The 23866-nt window shown below is 37.4% G+C and overlaps 1 protein-coding gene across 1 annotated transcript in view; it reads left to right on the top strand.

The window, feature by feature from the left end:
- LOC111151262 (BCAS3, microtubule associated cell migration factor) overlaps positions 1–23866 on the top strand; it is a 578517-nt gene that overhangs the window by 26544 nt on the left and 528107 nt on the right. The window lies entirely within an intron of this gene.

A 23866-nucleotide genomic window follows, 5' to 3' on the forward strand; every position in this document is an offset into this window, starting at 1 on the left:
AAATTCTCGAGGTTATGAAAAGTTAAAAAACTCCCTCTTGGGGCGCCTGGGTGGCTCAGTGGGTTAAAGCCTCTGCCTTCGGCTCAGGTCATGATCCCAGGGTCCTGGGATCAGGCCCTGCATTGGGCCCTCTGCTCAGCAGGGAGCCTGCTTCCCCCATCTCTCTGCCTGCCTCTCTGCCTACTTGTGATCTCTCTGTCAAATAAATAAATAAAATCTTAAACAAACAAACAAAAACTCCCTCTCATCCTTGTCTCCCATTTCCTCTTGAGGCACCCCGGGTTTCTTGTTTCCTGTGTATCCTTATAGCTATGTTTTATGTAAATAAAAACATAAATAAATTTGTTTCTGCCTCCTTGCCCTCCCTAACAGATGGGAGCACATTATACAACTTAGTCTGTACCTTGCTATATTGCACTCATAATGTCAGTATTCAGAGAGCTTCTTCACTGAATTTAAAAGCTGCATATAATTCAATTATTTGGATTTTCCTTGATTTATATAATTTGTTCCCTATATTGAAAAAGCTTGAGTGTCTCTTTTTTCCTGCGATCAGATACAATGATGTAGTACAGGAATTTGAACAAAGGTTATTTTATGTCTGTGTATCTATGAAAGATAAATTTCAATTATGATAAGTGTTTAAAATTGCCTAATGTTGGTCCCAGTTTGCCTCTTAAATCCTACATGTTCCTCTTTGGGATGACCAAAAATAAAATGTCCTAAAAGAGATGGAGGCTTGGTAGGATCACAGCTGAGTGAACCGTAGTACAGATTGCATACTTTGGCTTGTACTTACATTCTGGCCTGGCCGAAATATCAGATCTCTCCAGTGGATGGGGGTGGGGGAGTGGGGCGGTGGACTTCTGTTCTGTGGTTCTTTTGCAGTTGGAGGCTCAGGGCTCTTTGTACCTTTAATAAATTCACTCGCCAAATTTTTCAAACCCCCTTGTGTATGTGTGTGTTTCAGCTAGAGTTTTTCCCACCTCTTCTGTTGGGTAATATCATTCTTTCTTAAAAGGTATATAGGAAAACATAGTATATTATGTTAAATTTAAAGGAATTCAGGATGTTCTTGAGTACAGAATTTGGCCTCAGTGGCATAAAGATTATTAAGTAATGATCACATTGGACTTCATAATTCTTTAATAATTTAAGTAAAAAGTTACTTAGTCTTTGATAAGTCACTGCTGATGAACTTTGGTCTTCTATCTAATCATGTAATTATGATGATACTATTAATTATTTAGGATTAGGGGTTTTATATTTCTTATTTTTAAAGATTGGCTTTATTTTGCAGAGATAGTATGCTGGTGTGTCGTGAAATGAGTGTCCTCTTTCTTTTGCCTTTTGGGATGTGTAGTTGACATTTTTCATGGCCCTGCAATGCTGTTTGTAATTTAAGTATCACACTGAAGGCATAGACAGAGGACTTAAAATTAGGCAGTGATTTTTTTTTTTCTTTTTTTTCCTACCAAGAGAAAAACTTCTAGGTTGTGATCAGGGGAAGAGATTTTGTAAACATAACTTTTTCTTATTAATAGATACAATATTGTGATCCATTACACTGTTGACAGACTTGAAGGTGGAGGGGAAGCTAGAGCTTTAACAAGAAGGTTGAGCCTGTGTGATTAGGGGTGTTGACTGGACTGAGTACATTCCTTTGGTAGTACTCAGGCTACCCACTTGTTCTGGTTATAATTAGAGGTATCACTTTTAATAGTTTTTTTTTTAAAGATTTTATTTATTTATTTGACAGAGAGAAATCACAAGTAGGCAGAGAGGCAGGCAGAGAGAGAGGAGGAAGCAGGCTCCCTGCTGAGCAGAAAGCCCGATGTGGGGCTCGAACCCAGGACCTGGGATCATGACCTGAGCCGAAGGCAGTGGCTTAACCCACTGAGCCACCCAGGCACCCCTCACTTTTAATAGTTTTAAAGTTAACTTGTATCTATCTCTGAGTGACTTAAAGGTCTTCTGAGTAATTTAAATTACCTCTTTAACGTAATTCTTATGCCCAGATTGCATTTTGAGAGACTGGAATAATCTTTTCTTCATGCAATATTCAGTAGCTGGTTGTTTATTATTATAGTATTATAGTCCTTTGAGGACTGTTTCAAGAATTAGGAGGTTAGGAAAATGAGCTCCTTCTGTTACATTGATTGTGCTCTTACTATGTTCAAAGCATTTTACAGACACAGAATCTCATCTGTCGTAGACTGTGAGGTAGAAGTTACCCTGTTTCACAGGTGGTAACGTCATACCGCTTGTAAGAGTTGAAATTGGAATTCAAACCCAGTTCTATCTGACTTCAGGTTCAAAGCCTCTGATCTTAGAGCTGTACTTCATTATTCCCCAAATGTGATAGCAAAAGATATGCCATGCAAGTACTTTGGCAGTTCAGTTTTAGTTTTCATTATGCAAGCGTATGATGTGCCTTCAACTCTTCATCTTTTATAGAGTACTGTGACTGTAACCCATTACTGACTAAACCCTTCCAAAACTTGTTTATCACTCGTCAGTTACTCAGTAATCATTTAAGTGTTACCATGTGCTAGATAGTGGGAAGCTTATGTTGGTCAACCCAGAAATAATCCTGGCTCTTAGGGAATCTTTGCAGACCATAAATCATACTTGCTTTTGAGTACGTGAGAGTGGGCGGGAAGTCAATCCCTGTCCAAGCCATAGCTCGAATTTTTTACTTCAAGTTTGTGAAACAGGGTTTCCTTCTCTTGATTTTATATAACCTGTGAGTCTCAGATTAAGAAAGTAAACAGATCCTGGTTACACCTTTAAAAAAATTGTTTGTTTATGAATTGCACGAATTTGAACAAGGCCTAAATGGTGTCTCGACATAGGGTTAAGTGGAGTTCGCTTAGGATCGGAACTGCCCAGAAGTAGTTGCTGTACTGCCCAATTCCCACCACTCTGTATATGGGGTGGCTGGAGGGAAACACCAGCCTTCCCCGCTTTCCCAAGCTGTCAGGTCCCTTCTCTCAACACATCTGATGTCACATAAGAAAGCGTGATTATTTGTTGAGGTTCTGGATAAACAGGCCCCTTTCCCACTCATTCCTAACAATCTCATTGCCTCTTTTTGGTCATATAAATATAGGTTCTCTTGCTTAAAATCCTTAACTTTAAAAAAAATCAAGATTGTATGTGGATTAAAAATCGAATAGTTTTTTTGTGTGTGATTCATATGAAAAAATAAGCTGTTCTATGCTCTTCCTTCACAATTCCTTGAATTCTATGAGCTGTTATCTCAGTTTTTATTGTAGTCATCTTAATATGTCCTACTTACATTCTTGATTTTATTTTTTTCTCCCAGTGTTATACATAGACCAACTTGGTGCCATGAACTATGAGGACTTAAAAGTGTTCATTATTGGGGCTTTTGGGTGGCCAGTTGGTTAAGCCTCAAACTCTTGATCTCATCTCAGGTCTTGATCTCAGGGTTGTGAGTTCAAGCCCTATGCTGGGCTCCACGCTGGTAATGGAGCCTGCTTAAAAAAAAAAAAAAAAAGGAAGAAAAAGGACATTCATTTATTCAGCACAGATCTGGGATAAAATATGTATTTTGGGCAAAATAAACATGGTATTTGGTCGAATGGAGCTAGTAGGAAAGATGGATTTAAATAAAAATAATATGCAACTTACATTGTAATATGAAGAAAAGAATAAGAGATCATAATAATAAGGAAGTGGCCTAGAAATTAAGATTTAGCGAGGGTAAGCTTAGAACAGCATACAGCAAAATCAGTGGCTCTGAGGTGGAAACGTTCTTTCCTCTATGGTTGGACATTGATTTAGATTTCTTAAGTTTTTTTTTTCTTCTTTAAGAATATTGAGATACATATTTTTATGATCATGTAGTTTGGAGAGATCGATAAAGTAGATACACCAAGGCTCTTGATAGATTTGCCAGATTGCATTCTTGTAAAGCCATGCTACTTACGTTTACCCCATTTATTTATTAATTCATTCACTCAGTGAAGATTTATTGATTGCCTTTTACAAGCCAGACCCTATTCAAGGTGCTGGGAAAACAACAATGAGCAGAACAAAATCATTTTTCTTGTGGACTTTCCATTCTAGGTAGGTGGGGAGGATGATAATCAAGCATGTAGCATGCTAGCTGGTGATGAGTGTTAGGGTGGGGTGGTGGATGTTGCGGTGGTTTGTTGTATCATACAGGGTGGTCTGGGAAGGCCTCTCTCAAAGATCTTTTGAGTAGAAGTGTGGAGGAGTGATCCTTCTGGGTATTTGATGGAGGAGCATTCAAAGCCAGTACTCCGTGCGAGGATTATGTTTCCTCTATATTCAAGAACAGCAAGGAGGCCATTCAGCTGGAGGTGTGCGGGCAAGGTGATGAATGCTGGGGGAGGATGTCTGAGAGGTGGTGGTGGGCTAGAGCTTGGTCAACCATGGATTTCAAAAATTGTAAATACAGAGCAAAATTGAAACAATTTTACAGTGAAAACAAGTATATTCACCACCTAGATCGAAGCGTTAAATTTTATGGTACTTCCTTTATTTCACATCCATCTCATTCAACACATTTTAACATTTATTTAACATGTATTTTTTGAAAGGTTTCATTTATTTATTTGAGAGAGAGAGCATGAGAAGGGAGCAGGTAGTGGGAGAAGAGACTCCCCACTGAGTAGGGAGCCCGATGTAGGACTTGATCCTGGGACTCCAGGATCATGACCTGAGCTGAAGGCAGTTGCTTAACCAACTGAGCCACCCAGACGCCCCTCATTCAACACATTTTGAAGTAAATTGCAAACATTAGTGGACTTTCCCCCAGCCACTTTTGCATGCATTAACTAGAATTCAGTATTTGATTAATTTTTGTTAAAGTATATACACAGTTAGATACTGAAATCTTAATATGTCTACTTCCTTTAAAAAAAATTTTTTTTTATTGTGTTATGTTAGTCACCGTAAAATACATCATTAGTTTTGGATGCAGTGTTCCAAGATTCATTGTTTATGTACAGGACCCAGTGCTCCATGCAATACATCCCCTCCTTAATACCCACCACCAGACTCACCAATACCCCCAGGCTCTTCCCCTCTAAAAGCCTCAGATTGATTCTCAGAGTCCACAGTCTCTCATGGTTCATCTCCCCCAGTTCACTTTTTCTTTCCTTCTAATGTCCTCCACTCTATTCCTTATGATCCACAGGTAAGTGAAACCATATGATAATTGACTTTCTCTACTTGACTTACTTCACTCAGCATAATCTCCTCCAGTCCCATCCATGTTGATGCAAAAGTTGGGTATTCGTCCTTTCTGATGGCTGAGTAATATTCCATTGTATAAGTGGACCACATCTTCTTTATCCATTCATCTGTTGAAGGGCATCTCGGCTCCTTCCACAATTTGGCTATTGTGGACATTGCTGCTATGAACATTGGGGTACATGTGGCCCTTTTTCCCACCACATCTGTATTATGTCCATTTCCTAAGCTTTGACAAGTATATACACCTGAGTAACCCAAATCTTTGTCAAGATGTAGAACGTGTTTATCACTGAAGAAATTTCCCTCATTGCCTATTCCCAATTAAATTTTTTTCTATCCTGTGCAGAGGCAACCACTGTTCTCATGTCTTCCTCCCACTGTTTTTTTTTTTTTTTTAAGATTTTATTTATTTATTTGACAGAGATCACAAGTAGGCAGAGAGGCAGGCAGAGAGAGAGAGGAAGGGAAGCAGGCTCCCTGCTGAGCAGAGAGCTGGATGCAGGGTTCGATCCCAGGACCCTGGGATCATGACCTGAGCCGAAGGCAGAGGCTTTAACCCACTGAGCCACCCAGGTGTCCCTCTTCCCCCCACTATTGATTCGTGTTGCCTGTTTTAGAACTTCCTATGCTATTATTATACTGTATGCATTTTTGTGTGTGTAAGGCTTTCTTCACTCAGTGTGTTTGTGAGATTCCCCATATTATTCCTTTCAATTGCTGAATAATACTCCGGTGTATGAACATACCATAGTTTATCCCTTCTCTTAATGATGGATAGCTGGACTCTTTACTGCTTTTGCCTTTTCTGACTAAAGCTGCTGTGAAGATCTTCTGTAAGTCTTTTTGTAAAGTGGTGTGTTCATTTCTCTTAGGTAAGGACCTACAAGTGGAATTGTAGCTTCATAGGGTAGGAATGTGGTCGGTTTTATAACAGACATCCAAACCTTTTTCCAAAGTAGTTGTACCATCTTACATTTCCCCTAGCAGTGTACACGTTGTTCCATAACCTCATCAACATTTGGTGTTGTCTATCTTTTTAATTTTAGCCATTCTGATGGGAGGTACCTTGTGATGGCTAATAATGTTAGAATACTTTTAATGTATTTTTGGCCATTTGAATATCTTTTAGGAATTATCTGTATACTTTTTTTTAAAATAAAGATTTTATTTATTTATTTGACAGATCACAAGTAGGCAGAGAGGCAGGCAGAGAGAGAGGGAGAAGCAGGCTCCCCGCTGAGCAGAGAGCCCGATGCGGGGCTTGATCCTAGGACCCTGAGATCATGACCTGAGCCGAAGGCAGAGGCTTAACCCACTGAGCCACCCAGGCACTCCTATCTGTACACTTTTTTGCTCACTAAAAGTAGTGAGTTGGAGAAGCCATTTGAGGACTTTGAATGATTAGACAGTGATGTGTCTTAAAAAGTAGTGACGGTATGAAGCACAAATGGGAGTGGAAGGATAGTGAGTTTGGTTTTAAGTTTCTGGACTGTGGACTGGTGGTGCTGGTCCACGAACTGGTCATAGTGAAATGTTTGTTGCTGTATGCAACAAAATAAATACAGGAAATGAGAGCAAGCTTTTAGACATTGATAGTTATTTGTCAGTTGAACATGATCCAAATATGTGTCTGTTGCTTATGGAAGAGTCTGTGCCAGAATGGAAATTAAAAAATAAATAATCGGGCATTCATAACATGGTTAGACAAACACTGTCAACATGGTATCCAGGTGGAGGAGGAGTTGTTTATGAGAGTGGGTATATTTTAGATGTTTTGTAGTCATGTGTTATTTCATTTAACACAGACAATCATTTCTATGATTATTAATATTCATTTTAGTGGTTATATGCTCTCTGGACATAGAATGAGATATAGGTTTCAGGGAAGAAATTTGAATTGCGGGATGAAGACTTGGATTTATTGATCTTTCAGCCACTATGAACTCATTAAAAATCTTCGAGTAACAAGAAATACATTCCAAAGTCCATATTTAATAAAGATTTATCTTGCAGTGACGGTTGGATAGATAGAGACTAAGGAGAAAAGAAAAGGTTATCAGGCCAGTTAGGAGTCAATTTCAGCATTGTCCTAATGTGGGATGTTGTGAGCCTGAACTAAATTTGTTGTGGTGGTATCTGGTAAGTCATTAAAGAGGAGAGAAGAGTTAAAGATGTTCCCAGGGTTTTGACTTGGGGCTGGTGTTACCTGGTATGTAAGATGGGATAGTTTTAGAAGAAATGTAATTTTATTATTAGACTTAGACTTGCATTATGTTAAAAATCATATAAGGCAAAAATTGCATTGCATAGTATAAGTAATAAAGAATTCTCATTTAAAATATTCAGCAGATAAGAAACCCAAGATATACCTTTATAAAAGTCCTGAGAATTTCCCCTACTTTTTTGCTATATGTTTAAATGGCTACTTAGTTTTTGCATCCTCTTTTGAAACTCTTAATATCTTAGAAAATCTTTAAAATGTATTCATTACAACAAATAAAAGATGACAGTTGTGTTGCATGAAGCAGTATATGTATTTAGTTTCAGAGTTTTTTTGTTTCAAGTTTTTATTTAAATTCTAGTTAATGTACAGTGTAATACTAGTTTCAAGAGTAGAATTCAGTGATTCCTCATTTACATATAGCACTCAGTGCTCATCACAATTGCCCTTTGGCAAACTACCTTAGGCTCAGGTCATGATCTTGGAGTCTGAGGATCGAGTTCCGCATCGGGCTCCCTGCTCTGCAGGGAGTTTGTTTCTTCCTCCCACCCTTCCCTTCTCTCATGCTCTCTCTCTCTTAAATAATAAGTAAGTAAAATCTTAAAAACAAAAAACAAAAAACAAGTGCCCTCCTTAATCCCTATCACCCATTTAGTCTATCCCCCCTCCTACTTCCCCTCCAGCACCAAAATGTTAACTCATGTATATTTTAGCTTCAGTAAATCAGCTATTCGAGTGCTTTATCTTGGAGCTTTGACTGTACTTCAAAAGTAATGACACTAGGTGTCGCTAACACATTGGGTTAAGAAAAGTGCGGCCGTTCCCTCGAAAGGAAGTATTTGCCCTAAAGCTTTTAGTGTCTGTAGCTTTACACTTAAGCTTTTGAGAAACATGGCTCTAAAGCCATGTTTGAGGGCATAGTTGAGGTAAATACCAATTAGTCTATTATTTATTAGACGTTGGGTGCCAATAGACCTTGCCATGTCAAGATTGCTAGCCAGGAAACAATTTTTATGAGTTTCATTTGGGAGCAATATAAAGTCCATGATTTGGGATAACTGGCAAACAGAGAAAGTTTGAATATGGACCTGAATCAAAAAATTGTGTTTCTTGAGAATGAGGCCTTATTTTGTTGGGTCCAGTCTCTTGTTACTGGGAAGAGAAATAAAGGACAGTTCTTTAGTCATCTGCAGTGGAAGACTTTGGGAGTCATGCAGTGAATAAAAGCAAAAATGGAGAATAATGTTGAAATAACTTATAGAATCCACCTGTATTAATGGAGAAAAATGCTTTTGCTTCAAATGTGTTTCCTACCATGTCACTTTAGAGAAATCTTGCATCTGAAGTTTAATCTTTCCTTATGTTTTAATAGTGGCTTTATGGGCTTTTGTTGATTTCATACCCACTCTGAGTTTGAAATTTATTATCATAAATTGGAATCTTTCTTGTTTGAAATATTTTTGATGTTTTTCTACACTAAAGCAGAAGATAGTCTTTGGACACAAAGGACATAAGCAGAGTTATGAGTTTGTGGAAGGCAGTTTTTTTCTCTTGTTATACATTTTATTGAATATAGTTAATACCATAAAGTGCACAGATCGTGTACAGATTGTACAGATTGAATTTTTATATATGTATACAACTTATACATCACTCAGAATAAGATAGAGAATGTTCCCAGCAACTCTGAAGAGTCCCTCTTCCCTTTTAATACTGTCCTCCTTGTAACTCCAAGTAGCCAGTATTCTGACTTCCGTGACAGAAATTAGTTTTTCTGTTCTTGAACTTCTTAAAAAAAATATGGTCATAGATAATACAGTCTGCATTCTTTTATGTCTGGCTTCTTTCTGTTAGCAGTATGGCTATGGGATTCTTTTTTTTTTTTTTAAGATTTTATTTATTTATTTGACAGAGAGAGAGATCATAAGTAGGCAGAGAGGCAGGCGGTGGGGGGTGGAAAGCAGGTTCCTTGCTGAGCAGCGAGCCTGATGCAGGGCTCGATCCCAGGACCCTGAGATCACGACCTGAGCTGAAGGCAGAGGCTCAACCCACTGTGCCACCCAGGCGCCCCTGGTTATGGGATTCTTTCATGTTCTTGTGTGTAGCAATAATTTGTTCTTATTTTTTTCTGTGTAGTATCTTATGACAAATACAACACATTCTAAAAAGTCCCTTATATATCTAATGGTCATTTTTGTTTCCGGTTTTTGAGTATTATGAATGAAGTGGCTCTGAAAGTTGATATATATGTTTCTTGGTGGACATATACTGCACCCATTTCTCTTGGATATATAGACCTAGAGTAGATTTGCTATGTCATAGTGTAGATGTATGTTTAACTTTAGTACAGAGAGCCAGTTTTCCAAAGTACTTTTCCTGGGGTACCTGGATGGCTCAGTTGTTTAGTGGCTGCCTTCAGCCCCATATTGGGCTCCCTACTCGACCGGAAGCCTGTTTCTCCCTCTCCCAGTCCCCCTGGTTGTGTTCCCTCTCTCACTGTCTCTCTCTGTCGAATAAATACATAAATAAAATCTTAAAAAAGGTACTTTTACCAATATGTATGCCCACTAGCAATGTATGAAAGTTTCATCTGCTCTCTATTTCTCATTGGCCCTTGGTATTTTCAGCTTTTAAAATTTTAACCGTCCTGGTAGGTATGTACGAGTATCTCATTGTGGAGTTTTAAAGACGCTTTTCATTTTGCAGTAATTTTAAACTTCTAGGAAATTTTACAAGGTACTCCTTGATTTACCCAGATTTACCAGTTATAGACATTTTGCCCCATTTGCTGTATTATTTTCTCAGTTTTTTTATTTGTGAAGATTTTTTCTGAACCATTTATCAGTAGGAGAAACCATATACCCCTTTTCCATAAATAACTCATTATATATTTCCTAAGAATAAGTACGTTATCTTATACAAACATAGCATTGTCAAAACCAGGACATTTATATTTGATAAAATACTGTTATGTTATGTACAATCCATCTTCTGATTTCATCATTTGTCTTAGTAGTCTCCTTTGTAGGTATTCTTAGATTTTCACTTTCTTAATGTTGTTCTTTTTTTTTTTTTTTTAAGAGATTTTATTTATTTACTTGACAGAGAGAGAGATCACAAGCAGGCAGAGCAGCAGGTAGAGGGAGAGGGAGAAGCAGGCTCCCGCCAAGCAGAGAGCCCATTGTGGGGCTCGATCCCAGGACCCTTAGATCATGACCTGAGCTGAAGGCAGACACTTAACCGGCTGAGCCACCCAGGTGCCCTAATGTTGTTCTTTGATGACAGAAATCTGGATCAGATTTTAAGTGGTTTACTCTGTTAATGCTTTTTGTATTCTTGTTTATTCTAAGACCGTGAAGATATTCTCCTATATTTTCTTTTTACCTTTTAAAAGATTTATTTATTTATTTGAGAGGGAGAGAGAGACTCTCAAGCAGACTCTGTACTGAGTGCAGAGCCCGACATGGGGCTCAATCCCGTGACCCTGAGATCACCACCTGTGCTGAAACCAAGAGTCCAATGTTTAACTGACTGAGCCATCTGGGCACCCCTTCTATATTTTTTGTCAGAGGTTGTTTTTATCTTTGGGTTTATGCTTCATTTGAAATTTTTTGTGTATAGTGTGAGACAGGGGTCAAGGCTCCTTTTATTTAAAAGTAAAAAAAAAAAAAAACCAACCTAATTGATTCAGCACCATTTCCTGAAAAGATCATTCTTTCCCCTCTTAAGTGCAGTAATACCATATATATATAGGTAATTTTTGCCCTCTCTGTTGTCTATTTTTACCTATTTTTGAATTGATTTTTAAGATCCTTTTGTTTTGAAATAATTATAGACTCATGGGAAGTTGCACAATCTTATTTAGAATCCTGTGTACCCTTCACCCAGCTTCCCCCAAAGATGACATCTTATATAAACTATAGTACAGTATCAAAACCAGGAAATAGACAATTACATTGATTTTTTAAGAATTTTGTAGTTCGTTTTTTCCAATTTTTATCTAGGTATAATTGACCTACTACATAGATTTTTAACACCATAAATTATGATCATTTTGCCTATTTTGACCTCTATTTAAGTGTACTGATAGGATATGAACCCTATCAGATTTTCATCTGTAGACACGATGAGTAATCTTGAAACAGAGTCCCAGTATTTTTAATTGGCCGTATATTAATATTCTTTAAGTCTGGTCTGGGGATTATTTACAGCTAGAGAAAGAGTGTGCATTGATCACATAGTTCTCATATTCTGTGCCTTTGCTTTCTGTTCTTTTTCTTTATGTATACTTTTCTAATTTAAAAAGTATTGGTCAGCTTGATGGGAACTAATAAGAAGTGATAACAAAACTTAAAAAAATGATTGTTTTAGAGGGTTAACACTATTTTAAATATGAAATTATCTAAAAATATAAGACATGAAAATATGCAAATATAAATTTTATATGTTTGTGACTCAATCTTGCCATTATTGACATTTTAGACCAGAGGATTCTTTGTTATGGGGGGGCTGGCCTTGTACATTGCAGGATATGTACCTACATCTGTTGCCTCTGTCTGCTAGATGCCCGAAGCAACTCCCTTAACTGTGACAATTAAGGATGTCCTCCCCTGGCTTAGAACCTCTTCAGGTTGTGAACCACAACTCTAGAGAAAATTCTGGTTTAAACCACTGGCTTAGATGTATATAATTTAAGGGGGAAAAGTTGTGTGTAGTTAAGAACACAAGGGATTTACTCTGTGTGTGTGTGTGTGTGTGTGTGTGTGTGTGTGTGTATTTAGCCTATGAGTTCTAGTATTTTTTGGGAGTCTTGATTTTGCATTAGCAGTTGGGAGAATTCTTTTTTTCTTTTTAATTGCTATTTTATTTAAAAAATTTTATTTATTTATTTGTCAGAGAGAGTATGCACAAGCAGGGGGAGCATTAGGCAGAGGGAGAAGCAAGAACCCTGATGTTGGACTTGATCCCAGGACTCTGGGATCATGGCCTGAGCTGAAAGCAGATGCTTAATTGACTGAGCCACCCAGGCATCCCACAGTTGGGAGAATTCTTTTGTAAGCCTCTCTATAACTGTGGTCATATCTTTTTTTTTTTTTTAGGATTTATTTATTTTTAGAGAGAGAGAACACGTGTGGGCATGTGTGCATCAGAGGGGGGAGGGGAAAAGGGAGAGGGAGAGGGAGGATTTCAAGCAGATTCTGCACTGAGCACAGAACCCAATGTGGGGCTCATCTCATGACCCTGAGATCATGACTTGAGCTAAAACCAAGAGTTAGTCGCTTAACTGACTGAGCCACCCAGGCTCCTGGGGCTCTGGTCATGTCTTAATGTTTTTTATATATCTGGTGCCAAGTAAATTGTCTGGCAGTTATTTGTTATATCTGTGTATTCATTTATATATGTATATGTATATGTATATGTATATGTACACATACATGTATGTGTGTATATGTTTAGTAGATGTGTTTCAAGATTTCAGTCTTTTGCTGAATATTTTCATCTAAGAGTCAATTCAGAAAGACCCAAATTAAATTTCATAATCTTTTGCTGTTTGCTCATGTCCCATTCCATTCCTAATCTATCCCCTCTTCCTAAAATCTCTATTTTTGCTAATTAATAGCATCATAATTTTTCTATTCAGCCACACGGAAACTTTAGGGCCTATGCCAAGTATTAGTGGATACAAATATAACTAAGACCTAAGCCTTGAAGAGATCATATTCTACTTGTGTGAGATGTCACTACTTAATTGTAGTCTGTGTCAGTGCTTCCCAAATGGGATTGCTTTTGCCCCCAAGGAGGCATTTGGCCATGTTTGTGGACATGTTTTATTGTCATGATTGGAAGTTGCTACTGGCATCTAGTGGGTAGAAGCGAGAGATGCTGCTGAGCATCCTACAATGTCCAGGACAACTTCTACAACACAGAATTGTCCCTTCCAAAATATCAGTAAGGCTGAGTTTGAGAAACCCTGGCCTATGAGATCAGAGTCACAAAGGGATGCGTGGATAAAGTGCTATAGAGCACAGAGTAGTGATGAGATGCCTGGGAGAGTTTTGACACTTGTGCTGCCTAGTGATGTTTCATAATGTTAATATAAATACTAGCATCTGTAATTGGAATGATCAGAATATACCATACATATTATTTTAGGCACATTGCCTATTATTCTTTGTTATCTTGTCAATTTTACTATTTTTTAAAAAGATTTTCTTTTACTTTTAAGTAATCTCTACACCCATCATGGGCTTGAACTCAAAATGCTGAGATCAAGAGTTGCATGCTCCACTGACTGAGCCAGCCAGGAGCTCCTCAACTTACTATTCAGTGTTACTCTCATTTTATAGATAAAAAATTAAAGCTCATGTTTAACCCCTACAAACGCACAACCTCTCCACTATCAACATTCCACATCAGTAATCCCCTTTATCTGTGGTTTAACTTTCCATGATTTCAGTTACCCACAGTCAACTGTCGTCCAAAACCAGATGATCATCCTTCTGACATATTGTCAGGAAGTCAGTAGTAGGGCACCTGGGTGGCTCAGTCAGTTACGCGTCTGCCTTTGGCATAGGTCATGATCCCAGGATCCTGGGATCCAGGTCTCCACTGGACTCCCTGCTCAGTGGGGAGCCTGTTTCTCCCTCTCCCTCTGCCGCTCCCCCTGCTTGTGCACTCTCTCTAATAAATAAATAAAATCTTGGAAAAAAAGGTCAGTAATCTAACACTCGATGACAATGCCTCCATCATTCACCTTACCTCACCTCATCACGTAGGCATTTTTTTTTTTTCACGTAGGCATTTTATCATCTCATGTCATCTCAAGTAGAGTAAGTACGGTACAATGGGATGTTTTGAGAAAGAGAGAGATATTCCCATAACTTCTGTTACAGTATATTGTGATAGTTGTTATATTTTATTATTATTGTTAATCTCTTACTGTGTCTAATTTATAAATTAAACTTCATCATGGCTCATATGTATTGGAGAAAACATAGTATAGGTAGGATTTCTTACTATTCACAGTTTTAAGCATCCACTGGAGGTCTTGGAATATATTGCTTATAGAAAGGGTGGGGGGCTACTGTATAGTTTTGCCTTTCCAGAATGTCATATGGTTGTAATCATATAGCATGTGGCTTCTTTCACTCAGATTGGCTTCTTTCACTTAGTAATATGCATTTAAGCCCAAGTCTTTTTATGGCTTGATGGCTCATTTCTTTTTAGTGCTGAATAATATTCCATTGTCTGGATGGACTATAATTTATGATAGATACCTTTAAAAAATTAAGATATACTATAAAATGTACAGATCTCAAGTCTGTGGTTTGACGACTGTGTGTATGTTTATGTAATTATATATATTGTGTATACTCATACATAAATAAATGAAAGTGCTATTGAGAACAAAATGTAGAACATTTTTCTTACTCAGAAAGCTCCCCAGTCAGTATTACCTTCCCTCCGGACAGGATAAAAAATATTTTGACCATAGATTAGTTTTGCCTAATTTTCATAATCATTTGCTGAACTTCATATTAATAGAGTTAATCGAATTTCATATTAATAGAGGCACACAGTATGTATTCCTTTGTATCTTTTTTCACTCAGTGTATGTTTTAGATCCATCCATGTTCTTGCATGTTGCAATAGTTTATATTTTTTAATTTATTACTGTGTTATAGTCTGCTGATTAACTATACCAATTTGTTTCGCTATTCCCTTTTTTAAAAAAGATTTTATTTTATTTGTCTGAGAGAGAGGGAGAAAGCATGCACAAGCAAAGGGAGAGGCAGGCATAGGGAGAAACAGGCTCCCTACTCACATAGGGCTCCATCCCAGGACCCTGGGATCATGACCTGAGCTGAAGGCAGACACTGAACCGACTGAGCCACCCTGGGGCCCCATGTTTAGCTATTCTCCTTTTGGTGGGCATTTGTGTTTCTGTAATGAATACAGCTTCTCTGAACATAATTGTAGATATTTGTGCTCCATTTTTCCTTTTTGAGGGGGGCAAAAGGAGAGGGAGAGAGAAAGAATCTTAAGCAGGCTCCATGCCCAGCGTGGAGCCCATCATGGGGCTCAGTCTTATGACTATGAGATTATGACCTGAGCCAAAATCAAGAGTCAGAAGCTTAACCGACTGAGCCACCCAGGCACCCCATGTTTACTCTGTTTTTGAGTATGTACCTAAGAGTAGAATTGCTGGGTCACAGGTTAGGCACATATTTAACTTGATTAGATATTGCTTACAGGGGCATCATAATCCCAGGGTCCTGGGATTGAGCCCCACATCAGGCTCCCTACTCAGCGGGAAGTCTGCTTCTCCCTCTCCCACTCTCCTGCTTGTGTTCCCTCTCTCACTGTCTCTCTCTGTGTCTTATAAATAGATAAACTCTTTAAAAAAATTGCTTACAGTTTTTCAGAGAGGTTGTATTATTATACACTTCTACCTGCATTATCTGAGAGTTCTGGTTGCTCTACTTCCTGCTGCCATTGGTGGTGTCAGTCATTTTTTATCATCTTCTCAATCTTACAAGTTCGTATGATATCTATTTTATAGAAGAAAAACCTTAGGCTTCTATTTAATATAATGTTTCTCTTTGGTTAGATATCCATTGCAAAACTATCTTCAATCAACAGATTATATCAGGATAGGTTTACAATACCAATGAAATATGACAAACTCAGTCTTTTAGAAGTGGAAAAAGGCTGTAAGCCAGAATTGGCTTATCTGTAGCACTGTTTTCTCTCTCTTTCCAATTGGACATGTATTCCACACAAAATAAAATAACAAGTTAAAGGGAATCCAGTTTGTGTGTGTGAGTGATGATGAAGTGTTTATGACAGCTGCTAGGCTGACACTCTGTGTAATGGTGTTACATTGACTTCTGAACACCTTCCAGTCTGCCTCCAGGCGTGTGTGTCTGTGTAGTCTGAGTGGTTTTACATTAACATCTACCCTGAGTAAGATCTTTTGACTACAGAAGTGTTACTTGCAAATGGAAGATACCATTAGGGCTGCTTCAAAGCTTGGGGGATGGTAGTTGGACTGGTGGTGCCGAAGCAGTGGCTGGGGTTTTGAAGTGTAATGTCTGAATCTGTGTTGCATAACCAAAGGAACGTGTGAGTTTAAACGGCCTTTCTTTGATCTTCCTTTCAAAAATCAGGCTGAAGGGGAAAGGTGAAAGTCGCCTTAAAATACTCCTCTCTGTGTGTGCGAAAATTTGGAAGTATGAAAATATGATTACAAGTTCCATTCATTATTTTTGTTCTGTGGTTTTCATATTGTTCTTGAAACTCACTTCCTTCTTGCCTCCAGTTTTGTATTTTGAATTTAGTGTCAAGACCAAAATATAGACTCAGTTGCTGTCTGCTTTATGTGGTTAGCAAATATCTGCTCTATAAGTTGTTAGTCCTCAAAAATATGTGTTTTAGGTGGTTTTTGTGGTTTGCATTTTTTTTTTTCTTGATGGCATACAGAGTAGGTTACAGAGATACTGACACTCTGACATTAACTGAATCACTTATGGTTAGTTAGGCAAAAATAAAACAAAAACGTTGTCCCTGTCTTCCTCCTAATGTTAGGAGCTTTCAAAAGAATGACTTTTTTTTTTTTTTTTACTACTAGAAGTACTTTTTTCAAACTGTGCTATCTTAAGTTTTTGAAATTGCTAGAACAAGTGTGACACATAAAATAACTCCCTGACAATGACTTGTTAGTGAGAAAAAGGCCCGAGTTTAAAAATTGCTTTGAGGGGCGCCTGGGTGGCTCAGTGGGTTAAAGCCTCTGCCTTCTGCTTAGGTCATGATCTCGGGGTTCTGGGATCGAGCCTGCATTGGGCTCTCTGCTCAGCAGAGAGACTGCTTCCCTCTCACTCTCTGCCTGCCTCTCTGCCTACTTGTGATCTCTGTCAAATAAATAGGTAAAATCTTGAAAAAAAAAAAGGTTTTGAATACAGTATATTCATAGGAGAGACTAATGCCTCTGGTCTGGTCGTTTTGGGGAATATTGTTCTTTGTGTCCTCAGATCTAAAATGAAAATATATCATCAAACTGGCTCACAGGGTGATGCTAGAGAGAGACTATCAGCTCTTAATAGAAATTGCTTTGAAGTTATAATTGTCACTCATGTAGCTACTTATTAGTAGCTTACTTATTAGTTGAATACCTCAGTATTAGATGACGCTTCTTACTTCTTTCCATATCTCCCTTTATATTTTTTATCTTTCCTCTCTAAAAAAATATATTGCCGTGACTTTTTAAGGTAAAATAGCAGTCATGAAGCAGCCTTCTTTTTACAGAATTTCTTCATCAGTTCAGTTGTGTGGTCTGTTTGATTAGCACTTATGTAACAATTAGCAAAGTGATAACTATACACTTGTAGATTTAAATCAGCTAAGTGAGTTCCTTTTGTTGCTTTAAAAACTGAATTCCTTAGTATAAGACCTCATCACCTCTTCATTCTCACTCTGTATTTTTACCTCTTATCCTTATTTTTTGGGGGTTATTAGGGAAGGTTAATTTATTTATGGAATTTCCACATTTTCCCATGTCTATATCAATATCTATATAATTAAAAATTAATAGACTTTATTTTTTATACATTTACATAAAAATTAAGTAGAAAGTACAGAGAATTCCTGTATCCCCTCACCACTCCCATTTGCGCCTTAGTAAGGTACATTTGTTAAAATTAATGAACCAATATTGATAAATTATTAATAACATAAGTCTATAGTTTACATTTTCTCCTTAATTAAAATTTTTTTAATTGGTGTTACCTTTTAAGTTTAAAACCAGTGAAACAATGCTCTTTTTTCAGGAACTTCATTTCAGTTGTGTCTGTCTGGTTAGTGCATGTGGAACAGTTAGAAAGATTGCTAGCTCTACATTTGAATATTTAAATGGTCTGTTCTTACATCACAGTTGGTTAGGAAACCTGTCGCAGGTAAAAACATCATATAAACTCCTAAAGGTTGGAACGAGTGTGGGATATTTGCCAGAAAGGCTGGAGACTGCCTTGATCTTGAGTGTAAGTGTGAAGAGTAGTGTGATAAAAACTGCAGTACAGATAATATGCTCCTTCCCACCTTGGTAAGAGTCCTTTTATTGAGAGCTGTAAAACATAGGAAGTAATATACCGGGGGGCTCAAGAATGAGTTGTAGCAAGTGTTTTATGTTTTGGTATTATGATAAATTTCCAGACATGAAGTGTTAATAACATGCTTTGAGAATAGTGGGGGCAAGTCTAATTTATGCCGAATACCATTAATGTTGAATAATGAGGCCGATACAGGCCCAGTCATTTTATTCATCCATTCATTCAGCAACATCTTGATTTAACTATGTTTAAGGTTACATCTTTTAAACACACAATTTAGTCATCACTGTTGCCCCTTGTTTTTTTTTTTTTTTAATTTTTTTTTCAAGATTTTATTTATTTATTTGACAGAGATCACAAGTAGGCAGAGGGGCAGGCAGAGAGAGGGGGAGAAGCAGGCTCCCCGCTGAGCAGAGAGCCCAATGCAGGCTCATCCCAGGATCCTGAGATCATGACCTAAGCTGAAGGCAGAGGCTTTAACCCATTGAGCCACCCAGGTGCCCCTGTTGCCCCTTATTTTATTTTATTTAAAAAAGATTTTATTTATTTATTTGACACAGAGAGAGATCATAAGTAGGCAGAGAAACAGGCAGAGAGAGAGGAAGAAGCAGGCTCCCCGCTGAGCAGAGAGCCCAATTCAGGGCTCTATCCCAGGACCCTGAGATCATGACCTGAGCCGAAGGCAGAGGCTTTAGCCCACTGAGCCACCCAGGCACCCCACCCCTTATTTTAAAGCCAACTCAAATTTAGCAAATTTGTATAGTTAGTAAATTATTTTCTACTAAAATAAACTGCCAGAATATTTGATCTTGATGTGTGGTATTTGTCACTGATGATCCTGGCATATTATTATGTACTTGGCATTGTTGCCGTAGGCCATGATTTTGGGAAAAGAATAAAACTTCCAGGGTCTCCCTTGTTGGCTTGCTCAGACTTCCCAGGGGGAACGAAAGCCATTACTAGTTTGGAGCACTCTGATATGAAAGATATTTTCAATTGAAAGTCAGGATGTGTTTGAGATAAACACAGGGAATACTTTTTCTTCTGTTGTCTTTCTTGTCTGGTGTCTTGGTTCTCAGTTTGTATTTCTAGCCTGGAAATCATCTGCTATGTATGCCATAGCCATTTTGAAAAAAAAAAAAATAGGCAAATTAATAGCTCTTTTAAATTTTTTTATTTTAAAGGTGAAAACTGTGAAAGTATTTATCAAGAAAAAACTAATCATTATCTTTTGTTTGAACTGCTTGAGTTATAAGGAAATACATAGTAATTTTTATATGTTTTCTATCTTAAACAGGGACTGAATTTGCTTTGAATATTTGTATGAATTTTTACAAATCAATATTTTCCACTTCAAGAGATGGATATCATGTTGGTATAACTAAACTATCATATCTTAGTTTAGGGGAAAGTTTACTCATTACTGGATTTGGAATTAAGATATGAATTAGATTAGTACGAAAAGTTCTGTCTTTTTCTTGAAATGAGTTCTTGAATCTCATTCATATTCTGAACTGTTTGTCATAAATACATCTAGAAATTGAGGGTCCTTCAGGACAAAATGCTTATGTCATTTGCCTTGACGGAGGGTCACTATAATAAAGACTGCTTATATAGTTAGTTTGAGGCAGCATTGCTTTTCAGAAGAGACTGATCTGCATTTCATTCACTGTGTAAAATAGATTTAAATCCATAATCCCTTAGAATCAGGCAACTGTAGTGGGCAGGATACTTTAACAGTCATTCATGGAATAGTATAACTACTGAATTCCAGTAAGCAAATGAAAAGACATTTGATCAACCTCTTCAGTCTTGAAGAAAATGCAGATTAAAACCACAATGACGGTCCCATTGAACATCCACCAGAATGGCTGATACAAAATGTTGGTAAGGATATGGAGCAGGTAGAACTCTTTAACATTGCTGGTGGAAGTGTAAATTTGTACAGTCACTGTAGAAAACTATTTTGTTGAAATCTACAAAATATGCACATATGCATATGGGAGCAATTCTCTTAGTAGACATATACCCAGAAGAAATACATATGTGTGTTCGCTAAACAAAAATGTGCAAGAATATTCATAGCAGTGTTCTTTATAGCATTATTTTAAAAATGGTAAAATCATGGCTCTCATACAACTGTAAAATGGACACGTCATAGATTTTATTTAACTCATTAATAAATGAGGTATTATTTGGCAAGTTGTTACAGCTGGATCAAAGGAGACTCTTAAGAACTGATTCAGGCAATTAGGGGAATACTGAAATGAACTTGTTATGAGATGCAAACTTGGTTAATATACTATTGAAACTAAAATGTACTGCCTGGAATCATCTTTTTTATAGAGACAATTCAATTGTATCTCTTCCAGACAAAATTCATTTGCATTTCTGTGGACAAGAGTCATAACGTTACTATTGGTTTTCTGTAACTTACAGTATTGCAGAATAACCCATTCAAAAGAAAGGTGCAGATGTCTATAGAACCAAATAACCCCAAAGAGCCCATTAGACACTCCTGGTAATCCTTTGAAAGGACATACAGTAATTTTTTTTCTTACTTGAAAGTTTTTTTGCAATTTCTTCTGTCATCTTATGAGCCCAAAACTAGAAACAACCCAGAAGTCCACCAAGGATAAAATGGATAAATTGTAGTATTTTTCATGCAGTGGAAATCTGTATAGCAACAGGGATAAAAAAAACGTACAATTAAAAAAAGAAGGATGCCTCGGTGGCTCAGTTGGTTGAGCAGCTGCCTTTGACCCAGGTCATGATCCTGGGGTCTGGGATCGAGTCTCACATTGGGCTCCCTGCTCCGAGGAGAGCCTGCTTCTCCCTCTCCCTCTGGCTGCTGCTCTGCCTTGTTGTGCTCTCTATCTCTCTATCAAATAAATAAATAAAAATCTTAAAAAAAAAGAAAAAAGTACAATCATATGCAACAATATGGATGAATTTCATACACATGTAATGTGCACAAGAAGCCATTCGCAGAAGAGTACATACTGTGTTATTCTGCATAAAATTAAATGAGTAAAACTTGTGTGTAATGCATTAGTGGTTATGATTATTCTAGAGTTGGGTTTGTGATTGGGAAGGTATGTGGAGGAACCTTCTGAGTATCATGTTCTGTTTCTTGATGATTATGCTGGTAACAGAGGTATATTGACATAGAAAATTCACTAAGCTGTACATAGATGTATAATTTATGTGTTATTTCTGTGTCGGTTATTTTTCAACAAAAGTTTGCTAAAAAGAATCAACTTGCAGACACAGTTCTCCAATTTGGCCAGTATCTAAAAGGGGAGTTGGGGGTATAAATATGTACTCTTGTCTTGATTCTTAGTCATTACAGAGCATTATTATTATTATTATTATTTTTAAATATTTTATTTATTATTTATTTGACAGACAGAGATCACAAGTAGGCAGAGAGGCAGACAGAGAGGAAGGGAAGCAGGCTCCCTGCCAAGCAGAGAGCCCAATACGGGGCTCGATCCCAGGACCCTGGGATCATGTCCGGAGCCGAAGGCAGGGGCTTTAACCCACGGAGTCACCCAGGAGCCCCGAGCATTATTATTACTGTTGTTGGTATTTGATTGACTTTTCTGTTCTGTAGTCAGATACCTTTGAAAAGTCATCACAATTTCAGAAACAAGTTTAGTTCTGAGGGCTAGATGACCTTCGTTTGCTTTTAGAATTCTCTAACAGTAGTTATAAAGCTCTCCCACAACTTTTATAGCCCTTTCTCTGTGTGTATTATTGTCTCGGCTGTTATAATTTCCTTTTGCCGTAGATTGAGCCGTGAGATTCTAAACTTGTACTCCCCCCAACTCTTTTGGTTTGGTATGTAATTTGCATATTTTCACCATGCGAAAGCTATTTTCTATGGTTGGAAAAGATTTTTTTCCTACAGTGTGAACAAATCATTCTTTGTTCTCCTTATTGTGCCTCCAAACTGGTACGTCCGGTTTATGCTCCAAACAACAAAAGTCTGTCATCAGAAATTAAAATGCCAGTAAGAACAAAGGCAGAGACCCATGAGGAACTCTTGGAGAGGTTTCCTCCCTGTTTGCTCCTCTCCCCAAGTTACCACCGTTGCCAGGAAGTTGGAACATTGCTTGGTACACTCCTTCTTGTAGTTCTGCCCTTGTATTTATTATTGTTGGATTAAAAATGAATTTACAGCTCCTGGTAATTCTTGTCAGGATATATAAAACCCTCATCTCTGAGATTTTTTGCCATTTTCAATTAGCTCTTTTTAAGAGATGTAAAAATCACTGTGAAAACCATTAAAAAAGTTAATCAGTTTTGACACTCATTTATTTGAGAGCAGAATTACCAGTGAACATACTGTATGAAATTATTAGAGGCAATTGAAAGCGGCAGCTAAAGCTGAGCCTGTAAGGACTTACCCATCTTGTGTTCTTTCTAAAATGTGCACACGTCACGTCTTTATCTGTATATATTTTGTTGGCAGTTCTGTTCTGAAATAGCATTCCAGTGTAGCAGTTACACACACAGTTGGGAGAGTTCTCTCCAAGTTTGACATTTGTGACTCCCTTAGTATACTTTAGAATTAGGCTTCTAACAATCTTGATTTTAACATATTCACAAATATCTATAATAAATAGTGATAGGATGTTTCTTCATCCTTATGTTACAATTAAAGATTTTAGAATTTAACTTAGAGGTAATAAAGGATGGGTAATAAACGCAGGATGTATTTTGTAATCATTCCTAATGTTCTTTCTTACCTGTTGCTGTACATTTAAAGAGGGATTTAGAGTAGAAGCTAGGAATAGAATAGAGCATTTAGAGGTCTGTTTTGAAAGCTGTTATGCTGAGGAGCATGGTGTGCTCTAATTTCACAATGTTTTTCGATGTCAGAGTAAGCTCTTGTGTATTAAATCCAGTGTTAAACATTTATCGTATTATGAGAATGCCGAGACAGCTTTCCTTATTCTTCATTATTTAGTGTAATTTAGTACATAGCTCAGTTAAATATGATTAGACTTTTTTTTTTAAGGTTTTTTTTTTAAGGTTTATTTCATAAAACCAGAAGCTACATGCTAGACATGTGGCATATGGCAATAAAGTACGGAGCAGATTCTGTGTCAGAAAACCATGATTTGTATTTGTTATAGTGAGAAGTGTTTTTCATTGCTCTGAATTATAATTTCAGTGCAAGTTCAAAGAGATCATGATTTTTAGATTTCAGAGAATGTATGGTTACTGCCCTGGGTGGGAGTTTGAACAAAGTGACCTTTTAAGACTTCTAGATTTTAAATTC

This window comes from Enhydra lutris, unplaced genomic scaffold (genome assembly GCF_002288905.1).
Source record: "Enhydra lutris kenyoni isolate GAN:26980312 unplaced genomic scaffold, ASM228890v2 scaffoldscaffold26, whole genome shotgun sequence".
NCBI classification, from domain to species: domain Eukaryota; kingdom Metazoa; phylum Chordata; class Mammalia; order Carnivora; family Mustelidae; genus Enhydra; species Enhydra lutris.